Here is an 11,189-nt window from a genome sequence, read left to right on the forward strand (position 1 = left end):
GGGAAAGGAGACAATAATCCACACATATCACTAGCCACTATAGTACTTGTAGACCCAGAGTAAGCTACAACAGACTAGGCATGACAAGTGGATGGGGTTTCTACAACAATCTATTTTGGTGATCAAGTACAAGAAGGGAAACAAAAACAATTTGGCCAACATCTCATCATGGCCATCCACATCAAAGATCATAACTTTGGGGAATGTTATGCACATGGATCCATTCACCCATGATTCATACGGAGAGGCACATTTGAAGGATGAAGACTTCAAAGTGGTGTTTCAACAATTGCAGAGTCATAGTCATGTGCATGATGGTGACAAGCGCATCGTTGACTACCATCTCCAATATGGGTTACTCTACAGGTTAGATAAGTTATGTGTTCCTAAAGGTGAGATATTGTAGCTAATTATAGAGGCTCGCACCTCCAAGGTTGTAGGGAACTTTGGTCTAAGGAAGACTATGGCCAACTTTCATAGCTATGTGTATTGGCCCAAGATGCAATAATAGGTAGCTAGGTTCATAAGAGGATGCATGCTTTGTTGTACCAACAAGCCTAGAAATAAGAAACATGGTCTATATCACCCCTTACATGTACCCATTCATCCTTGGGAAAGCCTCTCATGGACTTTGTGGGAGGTTTACCAACAACCAGGAAGGGACGTGAATACTTGTTCATGGTAGTTGAAAGGTTCAACATTATGTGTGTTTTGATGCCTTGTAAGAAGATCATCAGTGGATATGAAGCAGCAAACTCATTCTTTGGACATGTCCGGGTTCACATTAGGATACCAAGGAATATCATTTCAAACAGGGTCAAAATATTTCTGAGTGCATTTTGGACTATATTGTGGGAGAAGATGGACACAAAGTTGAAGAGATCTACAACATTCCATCTATAGATAGATGGGCATACATAAGTAGTTAACAGGACTTTGGTGCAGCTTCAGAGGGGATACAACCAGAAGAACTCAAAGACCTGTGATGAAAATATGGTATATATACAACATTCTTAAAACAAAGTAGTCTACACTTCTACAAGAAATTGCCCATTTAGAACTTGTTTTGGATATTTTTTTCCTTCACCTTTGAACATTTCATATGGGAAGCAAGGAGAAGTGAGGGAAGATCTTACAAGAGATTCCTCGAGGGCTGAAAAAATTAGAGAAGATAAGGAAGATATATCTATAGGTACAAGAGACACTACAAAAGTCATAGGAGAAGTATAAGGCCAGACATGATCTGCGTAGAATAGAGAAATCATTCAAGGTGGGAGATAGAGTATGGCTACAATTGAATAAGGAGAGGTTGCAAGGGCCTAGAAATAAAATAAAGGCTCTAAGGTATGGTCCCTTCGAGATACTAGAAAAGGTGGGTGATAATGGCTATCGATTCATATTACAACCATATATGCACATTTACTTAACTGTGAATGTAGAGAATTATAAAATCTATGATCCTTCCATGCTAGATCAGAAAGAGGAATAGGTCCTACCTTCTGTGGAAGATTTGGCACCAAATGCTCAGGAAGAATTGATAGAAGATACAGTTTTGTAGAAGAGGTTCAGAACTACAAGACAGGGGAAACATGACCTTTCACAGACTGGGTTGAAAGGACAACTTCCAAGCAAAGCTAAATGGTACACCAGAGAGAAGGTGGAGGAAAAAAATCCTCACCCCATTCAATATAAGCTTTTGGGGACTGAAATCCTCCCAAAATGGGGAGGTGTGATCTAGATTGGATCATTATATCATTTATTATCCATCTCATTTATTTTAGAGTGGAAAATGTGGAGGAAACAACTTTCAAGACCGTTTTTACTTGTGGTACCCAGTTTGGAAAATTGGGGTATGAAACCTTCCAAGAACATTTTGAGCCATTACATGATGTTTTTTGTGGGTAAATCTTCACCACATTAGTGCTACAACTTTTTTTCTTATTCTACACATATATACCTTTCCAATGGAACAAGAATTTTGCTAATCAGAGGTAGCATGTGAAATTTATGCTACTCATAAATTAACCTTCTTGTTTTCATTACTGTAATTCGAGAGGATGCCATGTCAACCACTATATTCATGGAAAAGGGGCTAGCCACATGATTATGATGTAGAAGAATCTAGAAGAGACTATATTAACTCTATGTAAGAGTTGAGGGAGTCAAACCTCACCACTAGTAGGCTATCCGGATGTCTTATAACCGTGCCACTAGGAGGAAAAGGGGTTTCATTCTTTTGAGTGCATTTGTTCCATATATGAGAAAAAATAGCCAGGAGGAATAGGAAATAAAGAACACAAAGAATATTTGTTCATTGTAGTATCCCATCGTCCATAGGACATACTTCATTGTACTCATAACCATATTTCCATTTATATAAAGAAGCCAGAGTGACCTCACCTTCCAGCTGGGTTTCTCTCCCGAAACGTTTTCCCAAGTCATATTTTGTGTCAAATGTGTGTGTGAGATTTTATTTCACTATTATATATTTTATGTATAATTTTAAACTCACATGCATGCATTATTAACAGTAATCTATAGGTCCCGAAAATATAATAAAATTGTAATAGTGTATAATTTCGTATTTTAAATATAATCTTATCAGATCTGTTGTGACAATGTAACACCCTCCTCCCACATCTACCCAAGTAACCAAACAACCTGGGTAAACATGTGACAAGAAGTTATTATGATATGATTCAACCTCCTAATTCACCTCAAGGAAGTGGAATCGACGGAAACACACCATACAAACCTTCCACATCAGCAAGAAAACTCCTAGGAACTATCCCAACCACTTAGGTAACCAACCCTTGGGATCTAATGAGGTTTGATACCATTAAACCCCTAGACAATCCCTTGATATGGATAAGCATGCATTTAGGAGGCTTCATATGCTCCCATAGCATTGGTATGCATGCGTCTAGGGACTTTTTTCCTCAGTGTCATACCTGCATCTCTGGGATTTGAGCCACTTTTTTAGGCCCATAGCCCTGATCACTATCCAGAACTCAATGAAACTTTTAGAATTGAAAGATAACAACAAAATAAGGAAACAAATGTAATTAATTGAATAAGGACTTGACTAGAACCCTACTAGCCATGACAGACATTTCATCAAACATGTCACAATTATGTAACTTATAGGTTTAAACAACATGAGCATAGGGGTCTCATACTCATCTGAGAATTGTTAACAATAATTGATGCCTCAACACATTAGTTTCAGTTGCATCCATTATGCCATAGATACATTTTTCATTCATTTACAAGTAAAAACATGATGACAACCATACAGAGCCACTGTCATACACATGTTCATAACTAGCATAATAGCAACAAAAATACAATGTAAATAAAAACCATATAATCCACATATAATACAATATAATAATTATGAAATAACAAGGAGAAATAGCCTCATATTAATGATGCAAAGGCCAACCAATTGTGGGACTCCCATGAACCACCCAACCATAGACATGGTTGATCCAAATCTCTCTTCAGCCAATTACCCCTGTGCCATATTCCAAGCATGAATGTGGGATCTCATAAAACACATAAAACAAAACCATCTAGGGCTTCTAGAGACCAAACCACCTCAACCCATCAAACATTGATTCCACCTCATGGTCGGACATCACAAATTGTCATTAGATCGGTCTCTACCCAAGCCTTCTAGTTTTTCAGAGTATTTGTTTCAACCAAGGCTTCTAGGAATAGTAACTCAACCCACAACTGTCGCCAGGCTTCGATAGTGTTTGTCCAACCAAGGCTATCAGGACTAATAACTCAACCCACCAAGGGCTTCCATAGCATTTTTCCAACCAAGGCTTCTAGGACTAGTAACTCAACCCAAGTTTTTATAGGGCTTCTAGAGCATTTGTCCAACCAGGGCTTCCAAGAAATAGTAACTCAACCCAAGATAAAGGAAACATGAGAACCAATCAAATAATAATAAAAAAATATGAACCCACAACACCATGGCAAGGCTAGGCAAATACAATATCAATCCAGACAATCTTCCATGCTAATGACAAACCATAACCAATAAACCACATGCATATTCCATGCATGCCAAAACTAGTGAGAAAAATATACATGTAACTCGGTACCTGCAAGCAAAACCCATTGTAGTTGTTGATCTCAATGTCCTCTTGCGCTTTCTTGCTCTTCCTTTTCCTTTTTGTTCCAAAACTCCAAGTATGCCACACTCTCCAAGAGTGCTTCAAGAAAACTCTAAGTGACCAGGACTATGAGGGGGAGAGAGAGTAGAGAGAGAGCTCCAAAACTGAACTGAAAAAAGTTTGTGAAATGATCCTCAGAAGCCTTGTTATTAATGAAGCCTCTATTTTTCTTCATTTTCCATTATTTTCCTTCATTTTCCTCCTCACATGCAGCCTATGACCTTTGACCTCCCTTTTTTCCTAATTTCCATTATATTCATAAATAAATTTGCCAAAATGCCATTTTACCTTTCCAAAGTCTTTGTCAATTTCCTTAGCCATTAATCTATCACCAGTGATCCCCATCACTATGCATTTGCCTAACATTCAGCTTGGAACAAGTGTCCCATAAATCGTGGTTATTATTTTTCCATTATTTGCTTTTAAATGGATTTTTATATAGGGATATTATAGAACCCTCCCCCTTGGGGGAACACCTTCATCGATGTTCAAAAACACCTACAACAACAATATTGTTGTAGCCAACACATACTACCCTTGGATCTTTAAAACTTAGCTTGATGCAGTATTTACAATGATCATCTTGCTAAGAAGCAAACCAACATGACAACATAAAAATTATAGCATCATAATGAAATGACACCCATAGAGCTTATTGGAGCTTTATAACATAGCTCATGGCAGTATTTACATCCATATACATATGTACATATACAAAACATCACCAAAACATGTACCAAAACATATACCAAAGACATATAACAAAACATCTGCTCAACTAGCGAATAAGGAAGGATACATAGCTCATATCTAATCTGCCATCTCCCATGTAGCTTCATTAAGCACAAAGTGCTTCCATTGCATGATTTCTTGGTTCCGAAGCATGAGCATCTTTCTATGCAAAATACACTGTGGTTCCAGCTAGATTTATCCTTCTGGCTCCACCTATAATACAAACCAATCAGTCACATGATCAACATCTTTAACATACTTCTTTAGAAATTACACATAGAAAACATCATGGACTTTCACTATCAGAGGCAGTGCAAGTTGATAGGCTACTGGCCCAATCCTCTCAATAATCCTGAAAGGTCCACAAAATCGAGGTGCCATCTTAGCACATGATCCAATCCACAAGGAGCTCTTCTTCGGTTTGATGTGCAAGTACACATGTTCCCCAACTTGGAACTCCTTGAAAAACCAATTCTGATCTGCATAGCTCTTCTTCCTATCCTGTGTTGCTTTCAAATTCTTCTTGATTACCTACATTTCATACTCCATGTCTGCCAACATGTCTAGTCCAATCAACAGCTTGTTAACCGGATCACTTCAACTGATGGGAGTATTGCAACTCCACCCATACAACACCTCAAACAGACTCATCTTCAAAGATTCTTGATATCTATTGTTGTAAGCGAACTCTACCAGTAGAAGATACTCTTCCCACTTTGTTGATGCATCACATACATCTTCAACATATCCTCCAATATCATATTGACCCTCTCTGTCTGTCCATTTGTTTGTGGATGATAAGCTATATTGAAGGCTAACTTTGTGCCCAAACCTACAAATAACTCCTTCCAAAACTTGGAAGTAAACTTGATCTTATAAGTGTTAATTAAAGTTTTCTTGATCTTATAACTCATTTTTAGTGGATTTATACTAATATGAAATAATGGATCAAATAGTTAAAGGGAGAAAATATGAAATCTATGAAAAGATGAGCTATATGAGAATATCCATGTATTTTAAAGAAAAGTGGTAACCAAAAACTTAAAAATTTGAAAACAAAATGGTGCTTTGTGAACTCAACAAAATGCACATATTGAGTTGAGATGTGACAATCAAAGTTCTATTCAATGTGCAGATCATCCAATCTATCACTCCGAAACTAAACACATTGACCTTTATACCCTTTACATTCGAGACCTAGTTACATATAATGCTATTAATTGGGATTATTTCCTCATAAACAATAAGCTACTAATATCTTTATGAAGATAATAATATAGGTGTAGTTGAACTTCATGTTCACAGCTTATTGGGGATGCAATAAGTTTTCATCAATGAGGAATGTTAATCATAATGACCTTTTCCTCCAAATGTGTTATATCCCTTTAGTCTAACACTAAGAGGGAATGTAAGGATGTGTTTTAATGTTTGTCTAGAGGCATTTACTATTGTAATGTATGTTATAATCATACGGTATTTTGTATATCCAAAGTGATATTATCAGACTATTGGGCATATTATTTATCTTTGACTCCCTAATTTATAAAGGTAGTTTACCCCATACTCATCATGAGATATATCTCTCATCCCTTTAATATATATAATAGAGGTGAAGGAGACTCAATTGTTGTGTCATTTTGTTTCCCTTGAAAATTGTATGTGTCCCATATGAACTCCATACTTGAGAATTCACTAACTATTGTAATTAGGAGAGTTCTGAAGAATATAATAGATGCTTATGTAGATGTTTCCTAAACTTGGGGTTTTACCACTTCATTTTTTTGTCTCCTCTCATTTGTTAGATACTCTATTGATTTATTATTTTCTAAAGGTTTTTAGATATGATAGATCTTGGCTATATATTTCTACATATTTTTCATGTTCTTTTAGTTGTAAATCCAAAAGTATTTTGACAACTCAAACGTTGGACAAACATAAAGAATCAGTTGGTCCACTCATTAATAATAGAAAAAATATGGGGTATCTATCATCATCTAATTGTTTGTTTAAAGATAATGTACACTTATAGGTGTCTTACTAGTTTTAATAATCATGTCATATGTTTATTACGCCGTAAGGCATTTCCCTTTGAAAGGAATTGCCCCAGCCATCGCCGTGTCCTATTGTTCACCGTAGATTTCTGGTGTTAGATGATTGAACAAAGTTTGATCGTTGATCCAAAATTGAAACGGTTCATGAAACTGAAACGGTCTATGTCAGATGTGGGAGCCTGGAGGATGCTCGCAGAGTTTTTGATCAAATACCCAAACGTGATATATGTTTGTGGACTGTGATGATCGCGGGTTATGTCAGGCAGAAGGTAGCCCATGAGGCTTTAGCGTTGTTCTTCCTCATGCAGCGAGAATTCGTCCAACCCAATAAGTTCACATTCGCCAGCGTACTCCCTGCTTGCGCTGACTCTGCAGACATCAGAGAAGGACTGGACATTCATGAAGAGATCAAAAGAAGTGGATTGTAGAGTGATGTATTTGTGGCGAATGCCCTGATAGATATGTATGCAAAATGTGGCAGCATAGAGGATGCAAGCTATTTGTTTGACAAAATGTGTGAACGAGACATCATGTTCTGGACAGCGTTGATTGCAGGGTATGTGCAGAATGGGCAGGAAGAGGAGGCCATGGAGCTTTTCAAGAAAATGTGGCTTGTGGGTATGATGCCAAACTCCAAAACATATGCCAGTGTTTTGCCGGGATGTGCCGATCTGGAACAGGGTATGGAAATTCATGGGGAAATAATCAGAAGTGGTTTCCAATCTCATGTCTTGGTTGAAAGTGCCCTTGTAGGTATGTATGCAAGATGTGGGAGTGTAGAAGATGCACGCCATTTGTTTGCCAAAATGCGTAAACGGGATATTGTGTCGTGGGCAGTGATGATTGCAGTTGTGAGGCAGAACGGCTGGGATGAGGAGGCCCTGAAGCTTTTCCAAGAAATTAAATTGGCAGGTGTGAAGCCAAACTCGAAGACATTCCAATGTATTCTCCTGGCATGTGCCAATTTGGGAGCACTGGAATAGGGTATGGAGGTACATGAAGAAATAAATAGAAGGGGATTCTAGTCTGAGGTATCTGTGGGCAATTCCCTACTAGACATGTATACAAAATGTGGGAAAATGGACAAGGTACGTGAAGTATTTTACCAAATGAATCTTCGAGACATCATATCCTTGATTGTGATGATTGCAGGGTATTCCCAGAATGGGCGTGCCAAGGAATCCCTGAAGCTTTTCCAGCAAATGCAATGGGCTGATGTGAAGGCGATAGCAAAAACATTTGTTGGTGTTCTCTCAGCATGTGCAAAGTTGGCAGCATTGGATCATGGTATGGAGATCCACAAGGAAATAATTAGTAGTGGATTGCAGTCTGATATCTTTGTGGAGAGTGCCTTGATAGACATGTATATAAGTTGCGGGAGTATAGAGGAGGGACACAGATTATTTGATAAAATGCCATTAAGAGATGATGTATATTGGACAGTAATGATTGCAGGTTATGCACAAAATGGTTCGGGAGAAAAATCCCTGAAGCTTTTCAAAGATATGCAACTGGCGGGTGTGAAGCTGACTACAAAAATCTTTGCTAGCTTTCTTACTGCATGTGGCAACTAGGCAACTTTGGAGCAAGGTGTAGAAATCCATGAACAAAAAATTAGAAATGGCTTTCAGCTGGATGTCATTGTGGTCACTGCCCTATTAGACATGTATGCAAAATGTGGTAGCTTAGACAATGCACGCCACCTGTTTGACATGATGCGACATCGAGATGTTGTCTGTTGGACGACCATGATTGCAGGATATGCCATGCATGGCTATGTAAGTGAGGCCATCACACTCTTTGAAAAAATGAAAGCCTGTGATGTAAAACCAAACCATATCACAATGGTTTGTGTTTTGTCTGCCTGCTGTCATGCAGGCCTAGTCTATGAGGGCCTTCAATACTTCAATTGCATGAGGGACTATTATCACATCATACCTGCGATGGAGCACTACTGCTGCATGGTTGACCTGATTAGCCGTGCTGGGCAGCTAGATGAAGCAGAAGGCTTTATCAATAAAATGCCAATCAAACCCGATGCATCTGTTTGGATGTGTTTTCTTGGAGCCTGCAGAATACATAACAATATAGAGTTAGGAGAATCCGTGGCAAAACACCTTTTTGAGTTGGATGTGAGAGATGCTGCACCTTATGTGCTTCTCTCAAACATATATGCTATGGCTGGTAGATGGCGTGACTTTGAAAAGGTTAGAAAAATAATGAAAGTCAGAGGAGTTAAAAAAACTCCTGGATGCAGTTGGATTGAGGTCAACAAACAGGTGCATGCCTTCCTTCTGGGTGAGAGGTGACATACATGACCAAAGAGGTTATAGAGATTGTTTTCAGAGATGAAGTGAACAGGGTATGTTCTGATCTAGTTTTCAAGGCTGTATGCAAAAATGAGGAGCAGACTTTAATTTATATAGCAAACGACTTCCATACTTCCCTCAATCAAAAGCCCAAGTGGTCTGCAAAACTAGAGATATGAATTCCCTCTACCCACCTTGCATTGTTCAAAACATAAAGATAAGCTTCATTCTTAAGACAAGGAGCAAGCATTTTCACTCAACGTGTTTTAATCAAACCAATGAAATTTTTATCGTAACTGTCAAATAATTCAACTCCAGTCAACAGCCTTCTCATTCACTCTACAAGACGTCGAGTCATGGATACCTTGTTAAATTGCTACCAGGCTCAGATACCATTCTTTTATTTAATTCGCCTCAGACTTATCACTGAGATTACATGCCCTAACTGTATCATGCAACTTCTGAGGTGGCCGACTTATGAGGGACAAAATGTCTATTCCTTGTCATGGCAAAGGAATAAATATAGATCCAAAAATATCTAATCACATGGTGCTTGCTACGAGTGTGCTTTGAATCTCCTCTAGGGTAACTACAACAAGAAATTCATCAATCCTGCAATCAACATATGTTAAACCTTGGAGAAGTTTCCTAGCACTCGTTTTCTCCCCTTGGTCTTTAAAAGATTGTCCATGGTAATCATGGAAGTGGCAAAGTTACATGAATACATTTACTGCCCAGCATGCAAGCTGGGGAGTTTCAGATCCATCTCAATGATACATTTAGCATTACGAGCTAAACCAAATACATTGTTGATTATACTAGAATAAATTGTTTATTCTGAACAGTTTGGAGAGCCCTCGAAAGTTAGTGTCTTTGATGAGATTAGAATGACAAGAAAAGGAGTGACCTTGATATTACATCTTGGCAATAGTCCTGTCTTGCTAACATGCTATTTGGTGGACTTAGAAGTCTCCCTATTTGGATGAGTGAGGAATGAAATGTAACTTTCAAAGAAATTGCCATTTCAGCAATAACCAGATTCAATGATTGGTTGCATTGTTGAATATAATTGGCAAATCTTGAAATATCATCAATGATGTTTATCGTCCTGCTAATATTGTTGTCCATGTTTGACTCCCAAGTATCGTCCTGCTAATATTGTTGTCCATGTCTGACTCCCAAGTTCTCCAAGTCATCTTTTTTTCTTTATTGCTTTGTTCCTGTTATCCTTTGACTTGCCGGGGTAGCTAGAGAATCAATTCACTTGTGTTTTGTATCAGAACCAACAGTTCCATAAATGAGATCTATGGAATTTCCATGGACATTTGCCAGAGATGTTTTTAACATACTTAGCTGACCCTTGTGATGTCAGGTGTTTGGGAGAGAGAGATTATACCAAACTGTGATGCACTCTATGTTCGTCCTCTCACACATGATGATGTTGCTTTTTGGATGTGGGTTGTGATATATGGTAATCATTGGTATATTCTATACTGGCTCATAACACTTTAAATTCTTGTCTTTTACCATGTTGTACCATGGTTTGTTCATAATTTACCTCTAGATAATGTATCACCTTATGAATCAAGTTGAACTACTAGAAACCAAGGTAGGTGTTTTACATCATTTTCCCTACTCATTTTGCACACCCCATCACTTCATCAACATTTTCATGCATTATCATCACTTCTCCTTCCATGCTTGAGTTATCATATGTATTGTAGCAAGGTTCAAAATAAAAAGGAAAATTATTAGGTATAAGAATGTCTAAATAAAAATCAAAGAGCTAAAAAAAATGCTCGAGGTAGAAGCAACTAAAGTCACATCATGCACATGAGACATGCTGCCTTGCTATAAAACCCAGGTTCTCCCAGCCCCATTCTCAGATTAAAAAGAAGGAAAGAAAGAAC

General features: G+C 38.0%; 1 pseudogene; it reads left to right on the plus strand.

Annotated features, from left to right (window-relative positions):
* The window catches only part of LOC149190083 (pentatricopeptide repeat-containing protein At4g13650 pseudogene), a 60,118-nt pseudogene extending 50,584 nt beyond the window's left edge, over positions 1-9,534 (plus strand).
* The last annotated feature ends 1,655 nt before the right edge of the window (positions 9,535-11,189 follow it).

The sequence above is a fragment of the Pinus tabuliformis genome, chromosome 3_1, assembly GCF_031772625.1.
Source record: "Pinus tabuliformis cultivar Carrire ecotype Pingquan chromosome 3_1, CPIR1, whole genome shotgun sequence".
In the NCBI taxonomy this organism is placed as follows: Eukaryota; Viridiplantae; Streptophyta; class Pinopsida; order Pinales; family Pinaceae; genus Pinus; species Pinus tabuliformis.